The sequence below is a fragment of the Schistocerca cancellata genome, chromosome 3 (assembly GCF_023864275.1).
Source record: "Schistocerca cancellata isolate TAMUIC-IGC-003103 chromosome 3, iqSchCanc2.1, whole genome shotgun sequence".
Taxonomy (NCBI): Eukaryota; Metazoa; Arthropoda; class Insecta; order Orthoptera; family Acrididae; genus Schistocerca; species Schistocerca cancellata.
The window spans coordinates 93,824,545-93,832,657 of record NC_064628.1 but is presented as its reverse complement, the minus strand read 5'-3'; the positions used below and the strand labels follow the sequence as shown (position 1 = coordinate 93,832,657).

The 8,113-nt window shown below is 44.4% G+C and overlaps 1 pseudogene; it reads right to left on the bottom strand.

The window, feature by feature from the left end:
* Nucleotides 1-6,328: 6,328 nt before the first annotated feature.
* Nucleotides 6,329-6,446, bottom strand: LOC126177735 (5S ribosomal RNA; annotated as a pseudogene).
* Nucleotides 6,447-8,113: the final 1,667 nt, after the last annotated feature.

The following is an 8,113-nucleotide window of genomic DNA, read 5'->3' as shown; positions in this document are numbered from 1 at the left end:
ATTCCGCATAGATGGTTCTCCTTTGCTCTTTATGGTGTTCGGTTAGACAACGAGGGACCCAGCGGGAACAAACCTTTGAATATCCCAACTGGTGAACAATTGTGACAGCACTACCAACAGAGATGTCAAGTTGAGCACTGAGTTGTTTGATGGTGATCCGTCGATCATCTCGAACGAGTGTGTTCGCACGCTCCGCCATTGCAGGAGTCACAGCTGTGCACGGCCGGCCCGCACGCGGGAGATCAGACAGTCGTGCTTGACCTTGCGGCGATGATGACACACGCTTCGCCCAACGACTCACCGTGCTTTTGTCCACTGCCAGATCACCGTAGACATTCTGCAAGCGCCTATGAATATCTGAGATGCCCTGGTTTTCCGCCAAAAGAAACTCGATCACTGCCCGTTGTTTGCAACGCACATCCGTTACAGACGCCATTTTAACAGCTCCGTACAGCGCTGCCACCTGTCGGAAGTCAATGAAACTATAAGAGACGAAGCGGGAATGTTTGAAAATATTCCACAAGAAGTTTCCGGTTTTTTCAACCAAACTTGGCCGAGAAAAAAAATGTGTTGCATTACTTATTGAACTGCCCTCGTAAATCACCTGATACGGCAACGGGAGGCTCTGAAAACGAAACTTCGCGAAAAGCTGTCCAGGAGGGGGATGAGGGAGGTGGGATTGGCGGAAGGGGGGGGGTTTCTACTCCACGACAACGCCACAGTTTATTGTATGATTGCCGATCAATCACTGGAAACAGTCACATCCACTAAATACACAAATACACTGTAAGACAAACAAAAAACAACACACCACGAGGGAATTCTCTGGATGGGATGATAGATTTGATATACACGTACACACAAATGAATGTGTGCCATAAAAAAAATGAATGAGTTTTTCAAGGGAAAGAGCTTCACAAATTGAGCAAGTCAATAACACATTAGTCCACCTCTGGCCCCTATGCAAGCAGTTATTCGGCTTTGCATTGATTGACAGAGCTGTTGGATGTCCTCCTAAAGAACGTCGTATAAAATTCTGTCCAACCGAAGCGCTAGATGGTCAAAATCCCGAGATGTTGGAGGGCGCTGCTCCAAATGTTCTCAACTGGGGAGAGATCTGGCGGCCTTGGTGATGCTTTAGCAAGCACGAAGACAAACAATAGAAACACCCGTCGTGTATGGATTATCTTGCTGAAATGTAAGCTCAGGATTGCTTGCGATGAAGGGCAAGAGAAAGGGGCACGGAATATCACCGCCTTAATACTGAGCAATAAGGCTGCCGCGGGTGACAACCAAAGGGGTCTTCTTATGAAGAGCATTAGTGCCCCAGCGCCCCCCCCCCCCCCCCCCAGAACATCACTCCTTGTGCTCGGGCCGTACGGCGGTCGACAGTCAGGTAGTTTAGTTTAGTTCAGTTATGCCATGTTCTGTAGATCATTTGCACACTTATTTTATCGATATGATGTGGAACAAGTCAGATTACAAGATATACACTCCTGGAAATTGAAATAAGAACACCGTGAATTCATTGTCCCAGGAAGGGGAAACTTTATTGACACATTCCTGGGGTCAGATACATCACATGATCACACTGACAGAACCACAGGCACATAGACACAGGCAACAGAGCAAGCACAATGTCGGCACTAGTACAGTGTATATCCACCTTTCGCAGCAATGCAGGCTGCTATTCCCCCATGGAGACGATCGTAGAGATGCTGCATGTAGTCCTGTGGAACGGCTTGCCATGCCATTTCCACCTGGCGCCTCAGTTGGACCAGCGTTCGTGCTGGACGTGCAGACCGCGTGAGACGACGCTTCATCCAGTCCCAAACATGCTCAATGGGGGACAGATCCGGAGATCTTGCTGGCCAGGGTAGTTGACTTACACCTTCTAGAGCACGTTGGGTGGCACGGGATACATGCGGACGTGCATTGTCCTGTTGGAACAGCAACTTCCCTTGCCGGTCTAGGAATGGTAGAACGATGGGTTCGATGACGGTTTGGATGTACCGTGCACTATTCAGTGTCCCCTCGACGATCACCAGTGGTGTACGGCCAGTGTAGGAGATCGCTCCCCACACCATGATGCCGGGTGTTGGCCCTGTGTACCTCGGTCGTATGCAGTCCTGATTGTGGCGCTCACCTGCACTGCGCCAAACACGCATACGACCATCATTGGCACCAAGGCAGAAACGACTCTCATCGCTGAAGACGACACGTCTCCATTCGTCCCTCCATTCACGCCTGTCGCGACACCACTGGAGGCGGGCTGCACGATGTTGGGGCGTGAGCGGAAGACGGCCTAACGGTGTGCGGGACCGTAGCCCAGCTTCATGGAGACGGTTGCGAATGGTCCTCGCCGATACCCCAGGAGCAACAGTGTCCCTAATTTGCTGGGAAGTGGCGGTGCGGTCCCCTACGGCACTGCGTAGGATCCTACGGTCTTGGCGTGCATCCGTGCGTCGCTGCGGTCCAGTCCCAGGTCGACGGGCACGTGCACCTTCCGCCGACCACTGGCGACAACATCGATGTACTGTGGAGACCTCACGCCCCACGTGTTGAGCAATTCGGCGGTACGTCCACCCGGCCTCCCGCATGCCCACTATACGCCCTCGCTCAAAGTCCGTCAACTGCACATACGGTTCACGTCCACGCTGTCGCGGCATGCTACCAGTGTTAAAGACTGCGATGGAGCTCCGTATGCCACGGCAAACTGGCTGACACTGACGGCGGCGGTGCACAAATGCTGCGCAGCTAGCGCCATTCGACGGCCAACACCGCGGTTCCTGGTGTGTCCGCTGTGCCGTGCGTGTGATCATTGCTTGTACAGCCCTCTCGCAGTGTCCGGAGCAAGTATGGTGGGTCTGACACACCGGTGTCAATGTGTTCTTTTTTCCATTTCCAGGAGTGTATATACACATGTATAGTGCTAATATTAATATTACTGAAATTTTTAGTTCTACGCATGCAGCTACATTTAGAGGTACAATTTTTTTTTAATCAGCTCTGAAACAGAAACTCGTTCATGGAATAGAAGGAGTTGTCCAAAAGAAATGATTTTAAGCTAGATTTAAAACTTGATCTGCTACCTGCCAGGCAGTTTATGCCGTTGGGCAAATGATCAAAGATTTTTGTTGCTGAATAATGTACTCCTTTTTGAGCAACTGACAGCTTCAATAACGGATAGGGAAGGACATTTTTCCCTCTAGTGTTGTATGTACGAACATCACTGTTCTTCGCGAATTGAGATGGATTATTTATAACGAATTTCATTAGCTAATATATGTACTCTGATGGTGCAGTTAAAATACCTAACTCTTCGAATAGGCGCCTGCATGACGTTCTGGTGTGAACACCACATTCTTACTGCTCTCTTTTGTGCAATCAATACTTTATGTTTAAGTGTCGAGTTGCCCCAGAAAACTATTCCATAAGACATTATTGAGTGGAAATATGCCAAGTACATTAGGAGGCTGATCTGTTTATTACCAAGACTAGCGATTATACGAAGAGCGAAAGAAGCTGAACTTAATTGGTTGAGAAGCTCAGTAATACGCTTCTTCCAGTTCAAGTTGTCACCAATGTGAACACCCAAAAATTTGGAGAAATCTACCCTGTTAACTGAGCCCTCTTCATATGCTACATCAATTGTCGGTATGACTCTATTCGGTGTTCAGGACTGCATATAGTGAGTTTTTTTCAAAATTAGGGGAGAGTCCATTTTCTGAGAACCACTTAATAATTCTTTGAAAGACATCCTTAACAATATCTTCAGCTGTTTTTTCTGGAATGGGATTTATTACAACACTCGTGTCATCTGCAAAAATTACTAGTTCTGCTTGCTGAACGTTAAATGAGAGGTCATTCACATGAATAAGGAATGGCAGAGGATCCAAAATTGAACCCTGTGGGACTCCCTATGTGATAACTCCCCATTCACTAGAATTTACCACCCTCCCAACATTATTTGTGTTATTCAGCACAACTTTTTGCTTTCTGTTCATTAAGTATGATTCAAACCAGGTGTGTGTATAGCCAATTGTAAAATCTGAGTTTTTCTATGAGAGTGACATGATCCACATAATCAAATGCCTTGAAAAGATCACAAAAAATACCAACTGGCGATAATTTGTAATTAAGGGCTTGTACTATTTGATGGGTAAATGTATAGATAGCATTCCCAGTCGAGTAACCCTTCCAGAATGCGAACTGTGACATGCTGAGTAAATTATTTACACTTAAATATGAGACTACTCTCGAATACATATCTTTTTCGAATATTTTAGAAAATGAAGTCAGCAATGAGACTGGTCCTTAATTATTTAAGTCACTCTTGTCCCCTTCCTTATGAAGAGGTTGGACAATTGCGTATTTCAATCTGTCTGGAAAAATTCCCTGTGCCAACGAAGCATTACATATATCACTAAGGACTCCACTTATTAATTTAGAACAACACTTCAAAATTCTCTTAGAGACTCCATCAACCCCACATGAGCTCTTGTTTTACAGTATATTTATAATTCCATTAATTTCAGTGGGGGATGTTGATGCTATTTCTAAAGGCCTAAAGTCCTGTGGAATGACATTTTTAACATATTTTTTTGCTTCTTCAACTGAACCCTTTAACCCTATTTTTGCTGCTACATTCAGAAAGTGATTGTTAAAAATACTTGCAACTTGTGAATTATCACTCACAACATCATCATTTAGCTTTATTGCTATGGTATGCTGTGCACTGTCAGGCTGCCCCATCTCTCATTTGACAGTATTCCGTATACTTTTAATATTATTGCCCGCATTATTAATTTCTGTCATAACACATAAGATTCTCGACTTCTTAATGACTTTCCTTAAAATATTAGAATATATTTTTAGTAAGCAATAACGTCGGATCCTGACTTATTCTGCCCTGTCCATATATTTCCTTGTTCCTCTTACACGATATCTTAATTCCCTTAGTAAATACATGACTTACTTGACTTTGTAATGGCTTTTTTGGATAACATTTCAGGAAAGCAACTCTCAAATATTGAGACAAATTTACTGTGGAATAAACTGACTTTGGCATCAGCTTCATTTTCTGTGTATACTTCATCCCATTCTACCTCTTCTAGGCTGCTCTTAAAACTCTGTATCCTGTACGATATTCTACGTCCCGATTCGTTGCGTTTCTTGGAAAGCCATCCTGGGCTTACGTTTCACAAACATCTTGCCGGCCCACACAAAGCGAGACGTTCTACTGCTCGTCTTCGTGCTTGCCAAACTCTGTCTTGGTCAACAGTGTCTCCGAATCCAATTGAGAGCGTTTGGGCAGGGCCCTCACCAGCTCGGGATTTGGACGATTTAACACTCCAATAGAGGCACTATATACCTAAGGGCGAGATCCTAAAACCCTCTCAATCAGTGACAAGCCGAGTAGCTGCTTCTATAAGGACCAGAGGTGGACCAACAAATTACTGACTTGCTCAATTTTTGAATTTATTACTCTTGAATAAGTCATCCACTTTTCCTTAAAATTGTAATCATTTATCGATGTCTCCTCCATTCGGATAATTCTTTCACGGTGCCTCGTTTTTATTTTATTTTCTTTGTCTTGGTGTGTATTACAGAGCGATTAAAAATTAGCTAGATTCGAGCTCAATCGTGGGCTTACCAGCAATCGGCCGCCTCGCGAACCAGTCGTGACTGGAATAAGAAAGACAGAGGCTGTGTCAGTGTTACAGGAAGTACCCCTCAGCCGCAGATCACATAGCGGCTTGGTGAGTATAATTGAACACGCGGTTTCTGGAGAAAAAAAAATCTCCTCACCAAAAATTAACATGGATTCCACATACAAAGACTTTGTCAAACTCAGCTCGCTCTGTTCCTCCACGAGATCCACAGTGCTGTAAACATCGGCGTTCAGGTTGGTGCCGTGGTCCTTGACTTCAGGGAGGCGTTTGACACTGTCCCTCACTGCCGTTTAGTGGAAAAAAAAAACAGCTTATTGAGTATCGGACTAGATTTGCGACTGGATTCAAGACTTCCTTGCATATGGAACTCAACACGTTGCTGTTCCTCTTTATGCAACAAAATGGACAGATGTAAGGGTAATTTTGAGAGTACCCCAAGAAAGTGTGATAAAAGCGCTCCGTCTTCAGGCCACAAGGGGCCTATCGGGACCATCCGACCGCCGTGTCATCATCAGATGAGGACGCGCACAGTAGGGGCGTGTGGTCAGTACACGGCACTCCGGTCGTTATGATGGTTTTCTTTGATTGGAGCCACTATTATTCGGTCGAGTAGCTCCTCAGTTAGGATTTCGAAGCTGAGTGCACCCCAAAAATGGCAACAGCGCATGGCGGCCCGGATGGTCACCCATCCTAGTGCCGGCCACGTCCGACAGCGCTTAACTCCTGTGATCTGACGGGAACCGGTGTATCCACTGCGGCAAGGTCGTTGCCCAAGAAAGTGTGATAGAGTGGGTATAAATGATCTGCTAGAAAGCGACGAAAATTCTTTAACGTGATGCAGTTGTCTGTACGAAGGCAGTAACTCCAGAACACAGTAACGATTTGCAGAAGGACCTACCGAAGACTGATGAATGGAGCAGGCTCTGGCAGTTGACCGTGAACGTAAATAAATGTAATATATCACGCATACATAGTAAACTTCGCCATTGATGAGAAATTGCTGGAAACAGTATTTACAATAAATTATCTAGGAGAACCACCCAGGCTATCTTAAGTGGAATGACCACATAAAAAAATAGTATCAAAAGCAGACGCCATAATGAGATTCATAGGACGAATGTTAAGGGAATGTAATACATCCATTCAAGAAATGCCCTACAAAACACTTGTTCGATCAATTCCTGAGTATTGTTCATCAGTCTGGGACCCTTACCAGGTGAGACTGACAGAAAAGATAAAGAAGATCCAACGAAGAGCGATGAGTTTCATCACGGTATAGTTCAGTCCACGGGGGAGCGTTACAGGGATGCTCAACAAACTTCATTGGCAGGCGCCACAAGACAGGCAGTTTGCATCACGGAGAGATTCTCTATTGAAATTTTGAGAGAGCACTTTTCTGGAAGCGTCGGACAGCATATTACTTCGTCCCACATACATCTCGCAAAATGGCCACAATGAGAAAATTCCAGGAAATTAGAGCAAACGCAGAGGCTTACGGATACTCATTCCTCTCACGCGTCATTTACGAAAGGAACAGGAAAGTGGCGATCAATTAATGGTACCAAAGTACCCGTCGCCACACACCGCACGTGCCTTGCGGAGTATTGATGTAGATAGAGAGATAAAGATGTAGATCTAGTTCAGGTTATAACACAACCGTCCACTACTGTTACATCACCACCTCAGAACTGGAAGCAAATAATTGTATCACGAAATTATTATTCAAAGCAGTTATAGTATAAAGAAGCAGAGCACTGTTACCCTCTGGAAGGAATTTTGTTATGTTGACTGTGATATACCTAACGGAAGTGGATTATCGGAAGGGAAAGTCAGAATTACGTAAATGTTTATACGGTAACAAACAAAATTTACCTTTCCACACTGTACAAATGATAAAGAAAACGGTCGCCATCCTAATTAGGCATAAGAATGAGTAACATTCCTATGCAAGAAAATGGATATGAGTAACTTTAATGCACAAACACGACATATACTTTGCCACACGAAAGTGTAGTGAACTCTAGCACAAACTGTTTGTCTAAGTACAAAAGAGACTGACACACACTATTGTCTTCAGTGCGTAGTCAAGCAGGATGGTCTCAACAATATTACTATCAATATTCACCATAGAATCATAAAATGGACATAGATTAAGTCTCTCTCAGCTAAATACCTTTCTACTTAGAATAGAATTTAAACGAAATGCACTGGCAATCACTTTCTCGCTGATATATGACTGAAAGCAGTTACTACAGTCATAACGAATGGTCTGTCTATCAAATGTTTCCTAGTAGTGAGCACAATAAACAAACTGTAGGTCCTATTACACTAATGATATGCACTTTCCTATACACATGGGATCCTTATTTTAGCAAACATAAACATGAAACTTTCATTTGTAATTTGACCTGTTACTGCATTAAGATACGAGTTAACAT